Raw genomic sequence first — 12,816 nt, 5'->3', positions numbered from 1 at the left:
ATTTCAGGAGATTTCTGCAAAGGCACTGTGCTTTCTAGGCACGAAAAATTATGAAAATCGAATGTAAAACAACCAAACTGTCAAATTCCGAGTGAGTCGAAAAACCTCCTAGTGCAAGGCTGCTTTGGCTATAAGTGATATCACCATAACTTTTTAGTAAAATTCCTATAACTCACTTCTGTTTACTCCGATCAGCGGAAAATTTCAGGAGGTTGCTGCAAAGGCATTCTGCTTTCTAGGCACGAAAAATTATCAAAATCGAATCTAAAACAACCAAGCTGTCAAATTCCGAGTGAGCCGAAACACCTCCTAGTCCAAGGCTGCTTTGGCTATAAGTGATATCACCATAACTTTTTAGTAAAATTCCTATAACTCACTTCTCTTTACCCCGATCAGCGTGACATCCCGGGAGGTGGCTGCAAAGGCACTGTGCTTTCTAGGCACGAAAAATTATGAAAATCGAATGTAAAACAACCAAACTGTCAAATTCCGAGTGAGCCGAAAAACCTCCTAGTCCAAGGCTGCTTTGGCTATAAGTGATATCACCATAACTTTTTAGTAAAATTTCTATAACTCACTTCTCTTTACTCCGCTCAGCGTGAAATTACAGGAGGTAGCTGCAAAGGCATTGTGCTTTCAAGGCACGAAAAATTATGAAAATCGAATGTAAAACAACCAAACTGTCAAATTCCGAGTGAGCCGAAAAACCTCCTAGTCCAAGGTTGCTTTGGCTATAAGTGATATCACCATAACGTTTGAGTAAAATTCCTATAACTCACTTCTCTTTACTCCAATAAGCCTGAAATTGCGGGAGGTTGCTGCAAAGGTATTGTGCTTTCTAGGCACGAACAATTATGAAAATCGAAAGCAAAACAACCAAACCGTCAAATTCCGAGTGAGCCGAAAAACCTCCTAGTGCAAGGCTGCTTTGGCTATAAGTGATATCACCATAACTTTTTAGTAAAATTCCTATAACTCACTTCTCTTTACTCCAATAAGCCTGAAATTGCGGGAGGTTGCTGCAAAGGTATTGTGCTTTCTAGGCACGAACAATTATGAAAATCGAAAGCAAAACAACCAAACTGTCAAATTCCGAGTGAGCCGAAAAACCTCCTAGTGCAAGGCTGCTTTGGCTATAAGTGATATCACCATAACTTTTTAGTAAAATTCCTATAACTTACTTCTCTTTACCCCGATCAGCGTGACATTTCGGGAGGTTGCTGCAAAGGCACTGTGCTTTCTAGGCACGAAAAATTATGAAAATCGAATGTAAAACAACCAAACTGTCAAATTCCGAGTGAGCCGAAAAACCTCCTAGTCCAAGGTTGCTTTGGCTATAAGTGATATCACCATAACTTTTTAGTAAAATTCCTATAACTCACTTCTCTTTACTCCAATAAGCCTGAAATTGCGGGAGGTTACTGCAAAGGTATTGTGCTTTCTAGGCACGAACAATTATGAAAATCGAAAGCAAAACAACCAAACCGTCAAATTCCGAGTGAGCCGAAAAACCTCCTAGTCCAAGGCTGCTTTGGCTATAAGTGATATCACCATAACTTTTTAGTAAAATTCCTATAACTCACTTCTGTTTACTCCGATCAGCGGAAAATTTCAGGAGGTTGCTGCAAAGGCATTCTGCTTTCTAGGCACGAAAAATTATCGAAATCGAATCTAAAACAACCAAGCTGTCAAATTCCGAGTGAGCCGAAACACCTCCTAGTCCAAGGCTGCTTTGGCTATAATTGATATCACCATAACTTTTTAGTAAAATTCCTATAACTCACTTCTCTTTACCCCGATCAGCGTGACATCCCGGGAGGTTGCTGCAAAGGCACTGTGCTTTCTAGGCACGAAAAATTATGAAAATCGAATGTAAAACAACCAAACTGTCAAATTCCGAGTGAGCCGAAAAACCTCCTAGTCCAAGGCTGCTTTGGCTATAAGTGATATCACCATAACTTTTTAGTAAAATTCCTATAACTCACTTCTCTCTATTCCGATCAGCCTGAAATTTCGGAATGTTGCTGCAAAGGCGCTGTGCTTTCTAGGCACGAAAAATTATGAAAATCGAATGTAAAACAACCAAGCTGTCAAATTCCGAGTGAGCCGAAAAACCTCCTAGTCCAAGGCTGCTTTGGCTATAAGTGATATCACCATAACTTTTTAGTAAAATTCCTATAACTCACTTCTCTTTACTCCGATCAGCGTGACATTTCGGGAGGTTGCTGCAAAGGTATTGTGCTTTCTAGGCACGAACAATTATGGAAATCGAATGCAAAACAACCAAACTGTCAAATTCCGAGTGAGTCGAAAAACCTCCTAGTCCAAGGCTGCTTTGGCTATAAATGATATCACCATAACTTTTTAGTAAAATTCCTATAACTCACTTCTCTTTACTCCAATAAGCGTGAAATTTCGGGAGGTTGCTGCAAAGGTATTGTGCTTTCTAGGCACGAAAAATTATGAAAATCGAATGTAAAACAAATAAACCGTCAAATTCCGAGTGAGCCGAAAAACCTCCTAGTCCAAGGCTGCTTTGGCTATAAGTGATATCACCATAACTTTTTAGTAAAATTCCTATAACTCACTTCTCTTTACCCCGATCAGCGTGACATTCCGGGAGGTTGCTGGAAAGGTATTGTGCTTTCTAGGCACGAAAAATTATGAAAATCGAATCTAAAACAACCAAACTGTCAATTCCGAGTGAGCCGAAAAACCTCCTAGTCCAAGGCTGCTTTGGCTATAAGTGATATCACCATAACTTTTTAGTAAAATTCCTATAACTCACTTCTCTTTACTCCGATCAGCGTGATATTACAGGAGGTAGCTGCAAAGGCATTGTGCTTTCTAGCTACGAAAAATTATGAAAATCGAATGTAAAACAACCAAACTGTCAAATTCCGAGTGAGTCGAAAAACCTCCTAGTCCAAGGCTGCTTTGGCTATAAGTGATATCACCATAACTTTTTAGTAAAATTCCTATAACTCACTTCTCTTTACCCCGATCAGCGTGAAATTTCGGGAGGTTGCTGGAAAGGTATTGTGCTTTCTAGGCACGAAAAATTATGAAAATGGAATGTAAAACAACCAAACTGTCAATTCCGAGTGAGCCGAAAAACCTCCTAGTCCAAGGCTGCTTTGGCTATTAGTGATATCACCATAACTTTTTAGTAAAATTCCTATAACTCACTTCTCTCTATTCCGATCAGCCTGAAATTGCGGGAGGTTGCTGCAAAGGCACTGTGCTTTCTAGGCACGAAAAATTATGAAAATCGAATGTAAAACAACCAAGCTGTCAAATTCCGAGTGAGCCGAAAAACCTCCTAGTGCAAGGCTGCTTTGGCTATAAGTGATATCACCATAACTTTTTAGTAAAATTCCTATAACTCACTTCTCTTTACTCCGATCAGCCTGAAATTGCAGGACGTTGCTGGAAAGGTATTGTGCTTTCTAGGCACGAAAAATTATGAAAATGGAATGTAAAACAACCAAACTGTCAATTCCGAGTGAGCCGAAAAACCTCCTAGTCCAAGGCTGCTTTGGCTATTAGTGATATCACCATAACTTTTTAGTAAAATTCCTATAACTCACTTCTGTTTACTCCGATCAGCGTGACATTTCGGGAGGTTGCTGCACAGGCACTGTGCTTTCTAGCTACGAAAAATTATGAAAATCGAATGTAAAACAACCAAACCGTCAAATTCCGAGTGAGCCGAAAAACCTCCTAGTCCAAGGCTGCTTTGGCTATAAGTGATATCACCATAACTTTTTAGTAAAATTCCTATAACTCACTTCTCTTTACCCCGATCAGCGTGACATTTCGGGAGGTTGCTGCAAAGGCACTGTGCTTTCTAGGCACGAAAAATTATGAAAATCGAATATAAAACAACCAAGCTGTCAAATTCCGAGTGAGCCGAAACACCTCCTAGTCCAAGGCTGCTTTGGCTATAAGTGATATCACCATACCTTTTTAGTAAAATTCCTATAACTCACTTCTCTTTACCCCGATCAGCGTGACATTTCGGGAGGTTGCTGCACAGGCACTGTGCTTTCTAGCTACGAAAAATTATGAAAATCGAATCTAAAACAACCAAACTGTCAAATTCCGAGTGAGCCGAAAAACCTCCTAGTCCAAGGCTGCTTTGGCTATAAGGGATATCACCATAACATTTTAGTAAAATTCCTATAACTCACTTCTCTTTACTCCGATCAGCCTGAAATTGCAGGACGTTGCTGGAAAGGCACGAAAAATTATGAAAATCGAATGTAAAACAACCAAGCTGTCAAATTCCGAGTGAGCCGAAAAACCTCCTAGTCCAAGGCTGCTTTGGCTATAAGTGATATCACCATAACATTTTAGTAAAATTCCTATAACTCACTTCTCTTTACTCCGATCAGCGTGAAATTTCAGGAGATTTCTGCAAAGGCGCTGTGCTTTCTAGGCACGAAAAATTATGAAAATCGAATCTAAAACAACCAAACTGTCAAATTCCGAGTGAGCCGAAAAACCTCCTAGTCCAAGGCTGCTTTGGCTATAAGGGATACCACCATAACTTTTTAGTAAAATTCCTATAACTCACTTCTCTTTACTCCGATCAGCGTGAAATTTCAGGAGATTTCTGCAAAGGCATTATGCTTTCTAGGCACGAAAAATTACCAAAATCGAATCTAAAACAACCAAACTGTCAAATTCCGAGTGAGTCGAAAAACCTCCTAGTGCAAGGCTGCTTTGGCTATAAGTGATATCACCATAACTTTTTAGTAAAATTCCTATAACTCACTTCTGTTTACTCCGATCAGCGGAAAATTTCAGGAGGTTGCTGCAAAGGCATTCTGCTTTCTAGGCACGAAAAATTATCAAAATCGAATCTAAAACAACCAAGCTGTCAAATTCCGAGTGAGCCGAAACACCTCGTAGTCCAAGGCTGCTTTGGCTATAAGTGATATCACCATAACTTTTTAGTAAAATTCCTATAACTCACTTCTGTTTACTCCGATCAGCGGAAAATTTCAGGAGGTTGCTGCAAAGGCATTCTGCTTTCTAGGCACGAAAAATTATCAAAATCGAATCTAAAACAACCAAGCTGTCAAATTCCGAGTGAGCCGAAACACCTCCTAGTCCAAGGCTGCTTTGGCTATAAGTGATATCACCATAACTTTTTAGTAAAATTCCTATAACTGACTTCTCTTTACCCCGATCAGCGTGACATCCCGGGAGGTTGCTGCAAAGGCACTGTGCTTTCTAGGCACGAAAAATTATGAAAATCGAATGTAAAACAACCAAACTGTCAAATTCCGAGTGAGCCGAAAAACGTCCTAGTCCAAGGCTGCTTTGGCTATAAGTGATATCACCATAACTTTTTAGTAAAATTCCTATAACTCACTTCTCTTTACTCCGATCAGCGTGACATTTCGGGAGGTTGCTGCAAAGGTATTGTGCTTTCTAGGCACGAAAAATTATGAAAATCGAATGTAAAACAACCAAGCTGTCAAATTCCGAGTGAGCCGAAAAACCTCCTAGTCCAAGGCTGCTTTGGCTATAAGTGATATCACCATAACTTTTTAGTAAAATTCCTATAACTCACTTCTCTTTACTCCGATCAGCGTGAAATTCCAGGAGATTTCTGCAAAGGCGCTGTGCTTTCTAGGCACGAAAAATTATGAAAATCGAATGTAAAACAACCAAGGTGTCAAATTCCGAGTGAGCCGAAAAACCTCCTAGTCCAAGGCTGCTTTGGCTATAAGTGATATCACCATAACTTTTTAGTAAAATTCCTATAACTCACTTCTCTTTACTCCGATCAGCGTGAAATTTCAGGAGATTTCTGCAAAGGCACTGTGCTTTCTAGGCACGAAAAATTATGAAAATCGAATGTAAAACAACCAAACTGTCAAATTCCGAGTGAGTCGAAAAACCTCCTAGTGCAAGGCTGCTTTGGCTATAAGTGATATCACCATAACTTTTTAGTAAAATTCCTATAACTCACTTCTCTTTACTCCGATCAGCGGAAAATTTCAGGAGGTTGCTGCAAAGGCATTCTGCTTTCTAGGCACGAAAAATTATCAAAATCGAATCTAAAACAACCAAGCTGTCAAATTCCGAGTGAGCCGAAACACCTCCTAGTCCAAGGCTGCTTTGGCTATAAGTGATATCACCATAACTTTTTAGTAAAATTCCTATAACTCACTTCTCTTTACCCCGATCAGCGTGACATCCCGGGAGGTTGCTGCAAAGGCACTGTGCTTTCTAGGCACGAAAAATTATGAAAATCGAATGTAAAACAACCAAACTGTCAAATTCCGAGTGAGCCGAAAAACCTCCTAGTCCAAGGCTGCTTTGGCTATAAGTGATATCACCATAACTTTTTAGTAAAATTTCTATAACTCACTTCTCTTTACTCCGCTCAGCGTGAAATTACAGGAGGTAGCTGCAAAGGCATTGTGCTTTCAAGGCACGAAAAATTATGAAAATCGAATGTAAAACAACCAAACTGTCAAATTCCGAGTGAGCCGAAACACCTCCTAGTCCAAGGCTGCTTTGGCTATAATTGATATCACCATAACTTTTTAGTAAAATTCCTATAACTCACTTCTCTTTACTCCAATAAGCCTGAAATTGCGGGAGGTTGCTGCAAAGGTATTGTGCTTTCTAGGCACGAACAATTATGAAAATCGAAAGCAAAACAACCAAACCGTCAAATTCCGAGTGAGCCGAAAAACCTCCTAGTCCAAGGCTGCTTTGGCTATAAGTGATATCACCATAACTTTTTAGTAAAATTCCTATAACTCACTTCTGTTTACTCCGATCAGCGGAAAATTTCAGGAGGTTGCTGCAAAGGCATTCTGCTTTCTAGGCACGAAAAATTATCAAAATCGAATCTAAAACAACCAAGCTGTCAAATTCCGAGTGAGCCGAAACACCTCCTAGTCCAAGGCTGCTTTGGCTATAATTGATATCACCATAACTTTTTAGTAAAATTCCTATAACTCACTTCTCTTTACCCCGATCAGCGTGACATCCCGGGAGGTTGCTGCAAAGGCACTGTGCTTTCTAGGCACGAAAAATTATGAAAATCGAATGTAAAACAACCAAACTGTCAAATTCCGAGTGAGCCGAAAAACCTCCTAGTCCAAGGCTGCTTTGGCTATAAGTGATATCACCATAACTTTTTAGTAAAATTCCTATAACTCACTTCTCTCTATTCCGATCAGCCTGAAATTTCGGAAGGTTGCTGCAAAGGTATTGTGCTTTCTAGGCACGAACAATTATGGAAATCGAATGCAAAACAACCAAACTGTCAAATTCCGAGTGAGTCGAAAAACCTCCTAGTCCAAGGCTGCTTTGGCTATAAATGATATCACCATAACTTTTTAGTAAAATTCCTATAACTCACTTCTCTTTACTCCAATAAGCGTGAAATTTCGGGAGGTTGCTGCAAAGGTATTGTGCTTTCTAGGCACGAAAAATTATGAAAATCGAATGTAAAACAAATAAACCGTCAAATTCCGAGTGAGCCGAAAAACCTCCTAGTCCAAGGCTGCTTTGGCTATAAGTGATATCACCATAACTTTTTAGTAAAATTCCTATAACTCACTTCTCTTTACTCCAATAAGCGTGAAATTTCGGGAGGTTGCTGGAAAGGTATTGTGCTTTCTAGGCACGAAAAATTATGAAAATGGAATGTAAAACAACCAAACTGTCAATTCCGAGTGAGCCGAAAAACCTCCTAGTCCAAGGCTGCTTTGGCTATTAGTGATATCACCATAACTTTTTAGTAAAATTCCTATAACTCACTTCTCTCTATTCCGATCAGCCTGAAATTGCGGGAGGTTGCTGCAAAGGCACTGTGCTTTCTAGGCACGAAAAATTATGAAAATCGAAAGTAAAACAACCAAACTGTCAATTCCGAGTGAGCCGAAAAACCTCCTAGTCCAAGGCTGCTTTGGCTATAAGTGATATCACCATAACTTTTTAGTAAAATTCCTATAACTCACTTCTCTTTACTCCGATCAGCCTGAAATTGCAGGACGTTGCTGGAAAGGTATTGTGCTTTCTAGGCACGAAAAATTATGAAAATGGAATGTCAAACAACCAAACTGTCAATTCCGAGTGAGCCGAAAAACCTCCTAGTCCAAGGCTGCTTTGGCTATTAGTGATATCACCATAACTTTTTAGTAAAATTCCTATAACTCACTTCTGTTTCCTCCGATCAGCGTGACATTTCGGGAGGTTGCTGCACAGGCACTGTGCTTTCTAGCTACGAAAAATTATGAAAATCGAATGTAAAACAACCAAACCGTCAAATTCCGAGTGAGCCGAAAAACCTCCTAGTCCAAGGCTGCTTTGGCTATAAGTGATATCACCATAACTTTTTAGTAAAATTCCTATAACTCACTTCTCTTTACCCCGATCAGCGTGACATTTCTTGAGGTTGCTGCAAAGGCACTGTGCTTTCTAGGCACGAAAAATTATGAAAATCGAATATAAAACAACCAAGCTGTCAAATTCCGAGTGAGCCGAAACACCTCCTAGTCCAAGGCTGCTTTGGCTATAAGTGATATCACCATACCTTTTTAGTAAAATTCCTATAACTCACTTCTCTTTACCCCGATCAGCGTGACATTTCGGGAGGTTGCTGCACAGGCACTGTGCTTTCTAGCTACGCAAAATTATGAAAATCGAATCTAAAACAACCAAACTGTCAAATTCCGAGTGTGCCGAAAAACCTCCTAGTCCAAGGCTGCTTTGGCTATAAGTGATATCACCATAACTTTTTAGTAAAATTCCTATAACTCACTTCTCTCTATTCCGATCAGCGTGACATTCCGGGAGGTTGCTGCAAAGGTATTGTGCTTTCTAGGCACGAAAAATTATGAAAATCGAATGTAAAACAACCAAACTGTCAAATTCCGAGTGAGCCGAAAAACCTACTAGTCCAAGGCTGCTTTGGCTATAAGTGATATCACCATAACTTTTTAGTAAAATTTCTATAACTCACTTCTCTTTACTCCGATCAGCGTGAAATTACAGGAGGTAGCTGCAAAGGCATTGTGCTTTCTAGGCACGAAAAATTATGAAAATCGAATCTAAAACAACCAAACTGTCAAATTCCGAGTGAGCCGAAAAACCTCCTAGTCCAAGGTTGCTTTGGCTATAAGTGATATCACCATAACTTTTTAGTAAAATTCCTATAACTCACTTCTCTTTACTCCAATAAGCCTGAAATTGCGGGAGGTTGCTGCAAAGGTATTGTGCTTTCTAGGCACGAACAATTATGAAAATCGAAAGCAAAACAACCAAACTGTCAAATTCCGAGTGAGCCGAAAAACCTCCTAGTCCAAGGCTGCTTTGGCTATAAGTGATATCACCATAACTTTTTAGTAAAACTCCTATAACTCACTTCTCTTTACTCCGATCAGCGTGACATTTCGGGAGGTTGCTGCAAAGGTATTGTGCTTTCTAGGCACGAACAATTATGAAAATCGAAAGCAAAACAACCAAACTGTCAAATTCCGAGTGAGTCGAAAAACCTCCTAGTCCAAGGCTGCTTTGGCTATAAGTGATATCACCATAACTTTTTAGTAAAATTCCTGTAACTCACTTCTCTTTACTCCGATCAGCGTGACATTTCGGGAGGTTGCTGCAAAGGTATTGTGCTTTCTAGGCGCGAACAATTATGAAAATCGAAAGCAAAACAACCAAACTGTCAAATTCCGAGTGAGCCGAAAAACCTCCTAGTCCAAGGCTGCTTTGGCTATAAGTGATATCACCATAACTTTTTAGTAAAATTCCTATAACTCACTTCTCTTTACTCCGATCAGCGTGACATTTCGGGAGGTTGCTGCAAAGGTATTGTGCTTTCTAGGCACGAACAATTATGGAAATCGAATGCAAAACAACCAATCTGTCAAATTCCGAGTGAGTCGAAAAACCTCCTAGTCCAAGGCTGCTTTGGCTATAAATGATATCACCATAACTTTTTAGTAAAATTCCAATAACTCACTTCTCTTTACTACAATAAGCGTGGAATTTCGGGAGGTTGCTGCAAAGGTATTGTGCTTTCTAGGCACGAAAAATTATGAAAATCGAATGTAAAACAACCAAACCGTCAAATTCCGAGTGAGCCGAAAAACCTCCTAGTCCAAGGCTGCTTTGGCTATAAGTGATATCACCATAACTTTTTAGTAAAATTCCTATAACTCACTTCTCTTTACCCCGATCAGCGTGACATTCCGGGAGGTTGCTGGAAAGGTATTGTGCTTTCTGGGCACGAAAAATTATGAAAATCGAATCTAAAACAACCAAACTGTCAATTCCGAGTGAGCCGAAAAACCTCCTAGTCCAAGGCTGCTTTGGCTATAAGTGATATCACCATAACTTTTTAGTAAAATTCCTATAACTCACTTCCCTTTACTCCGATCAGCGTGATATTACAGGAGGTAGCTGCAAAGGCATTGTGCTTTCTAGCTACGAAAAATTATGAAAATCGAATGTAAAACAACCAAACTGTCAAATTCCGAGTGAGCCGAAAAACCTCCTAGTCCAAGGCTGCTTTGGCTATAAATGATATCACTATAACTTTTTAGTAAAATTCCTATAACTCACTTCTCTTTACTCCGATAAGCCTGAAATTTCGGGGGGTTGCTGCAAAGGCACTGTGCTTTGTAGCTACGAAAAATTATGAAAATCGAATGTAAAACAACCAAACTGTCAAATTCCGAGTGAGTCGAAAAACCTCCTAGTCCAAGGCTGCTTTGGCTATAAGTGATATCACCATAACTTTTTAGTAAAATTCCTATAACTCACTTCTCTTTACTCCAATAAGCGTGAAATTTCGGGAGGTTGCTGCAAAGGTATTGTGCTTTCTAGGCACGAAAAATTATGAAAATCGAATGTAAAACAACCAAACCGTCAAATTCCGAGTGAGCCGAAAAACCTCCTAGTCCAAGGCTGCTTTGGCTATAAGTGATATCACCATAACATTTTAGTAAAATTCCTATAACTCACTTCTCTTTACTCCGATCAGCCTGAAATTGCAGGACGTTGCTGGAAAGGTATTGTGCTTTCTAGGCACGAACAATTATGAAAATGGAATGTAAAACAACCAAACAGTCAATTCCGAGTGAGCCGAAAAACCTCCTAGTCCAAGGCTGCTTTGGCTATAAGTGATATCACCATAACTTTTTAGTAAAATTCCTATAACTCACTTCTCTCTATTCCGATCAGCCTGAAATTTCGGAAGGTTGCTGCAGAGGCACTGTGCTTTCTAGGCACGAAAAATTATGAAAATCGAAAGTAAAACAACCAAGCTGTCAAATTCCGAGTGAGCCGAAAAACCTCCTAGTCCAAGGCTGCTTTGGCTATAAGTGATATCACCATAACTTTTTAGTAAAATTCCTATAACTCACTTCTCTTTACTCCGATCAGCGTGAAATTTCAGGAGATTTCTGCAAAGGCATTATGCTTTCTAGGCACGAAAAATTACCAAAATCGAATCTAAAACAACCAAACTGTCAAATTCCGAGTGAGTCGAAAAACCTCCTAGTGCAAGGCTGCTTTGGCTATAAGTGATATCACCATAACTTTTTAGTAAAATTCCTATAACTCACTTCTGTTTACTCCGATCAGCGGAAAATTTCAGGAGGTTTCTGCAAAGGCATTCTGGTTTCTAGGCACGAAAAATTATCAAAATCGAATCTAAAACAACCAAGCTGTCAAATTCCGAGTGAGCCGAAACACCTCCTAGTCCAAGGCTGCTTTGGCTATAAGTGATATCACCATAACTTTTTAGTAAAATTCCTATAACTCACTTCTCTTTACCCCGATCAGCGTGACATTTCGGGAGGTTGCTGCACAGGCACTGTGCTTTCTAGCTACGAAAAATTATGAAAATCGAATGTAAAACAACCAAACTGTCAAATTCCGAGTGAGCCGAAAAACCTCCTAGTCCAAGGCTGCTTTGGCTATAAGTGATATCACCATAACTTTTTAGTAAAATTCCTATAACTCACTTCTCTTTACTCCAATAAGCCTGAAATTGCGGGAGGTTGCTGCAAAGGTATTGTGCTTTCTAGGCACGAACAATTATGAAAATCGAAAGCAAAACAGCCAAACTGTCAAATTCCGAGTGAGCCGAAAAACCTCCTAGTCCAAGGCTGCTTTGGCTATAAGTGATATCACCATAACTTTTTAGTAAAACTCCTATAACTCACTTCTCTTTACTCCGATCAACGTGACATTTCGGGAGGTTGCTGCAAAGGTATTGTGCTTTCTAGGCACGAACAATTATGAAAATCGAAAGCAAAACAACCAAACTGTCAAATTCCGAGTGAGTCGAAAAACCTCCTAGTCCAAGGCTGCTTTGGCTATAAGTGATATCACCATAACTTTTTAGTAAAATTCCTGTAACTCACTTCTCTTTACTCCGATCAGCGCGACATTTCGGGAGGTTGCTGCAAAGGTATTGTGCTTTCTAGGCGCGAACAATTATGAAAATCGAAAGCAAAACAACCAAACTGTCAAATTCCGAGTGAGCCGAAAAACCTCCTAGTCCAAGGCTGCTTTGGCTATAAGTGATATCACCATAACTTTTTAGTAAAATTCCTATAACTCACTTCTCTCTATTCCGATCAGCCTGAAATTTCGGAAGGTTGCTGCAAAGGCGCTGTGCTTTCTAGGCGCGAAAAATTATGAAAATCGAATCTAAAACAACCAAGCTGTCAAATTCCGAGTGAGCCGAGAAACCTCCTAGTCCAAGGCTGCTTTGGCTATAAGTGATATCACCATAACTTTTTAGTAAAATTCCTATAACTCACT

Source organism: Anastrepha ludens, chromosome Y, assembly GCF_028408465.1.
Source record: "Anastrepha ludens isolate Willacy chromosome Y, idAnaLude1.1, whole genome shotgun sequence".
NCBI lineage: Eukaryota > Metazoa > Arthropoda > Insecta > Diptera > Tephritidae > Anastrepha > Anastrepha ludens.
Note: the sequence above shows the minus strand (reverse complement) of the source record.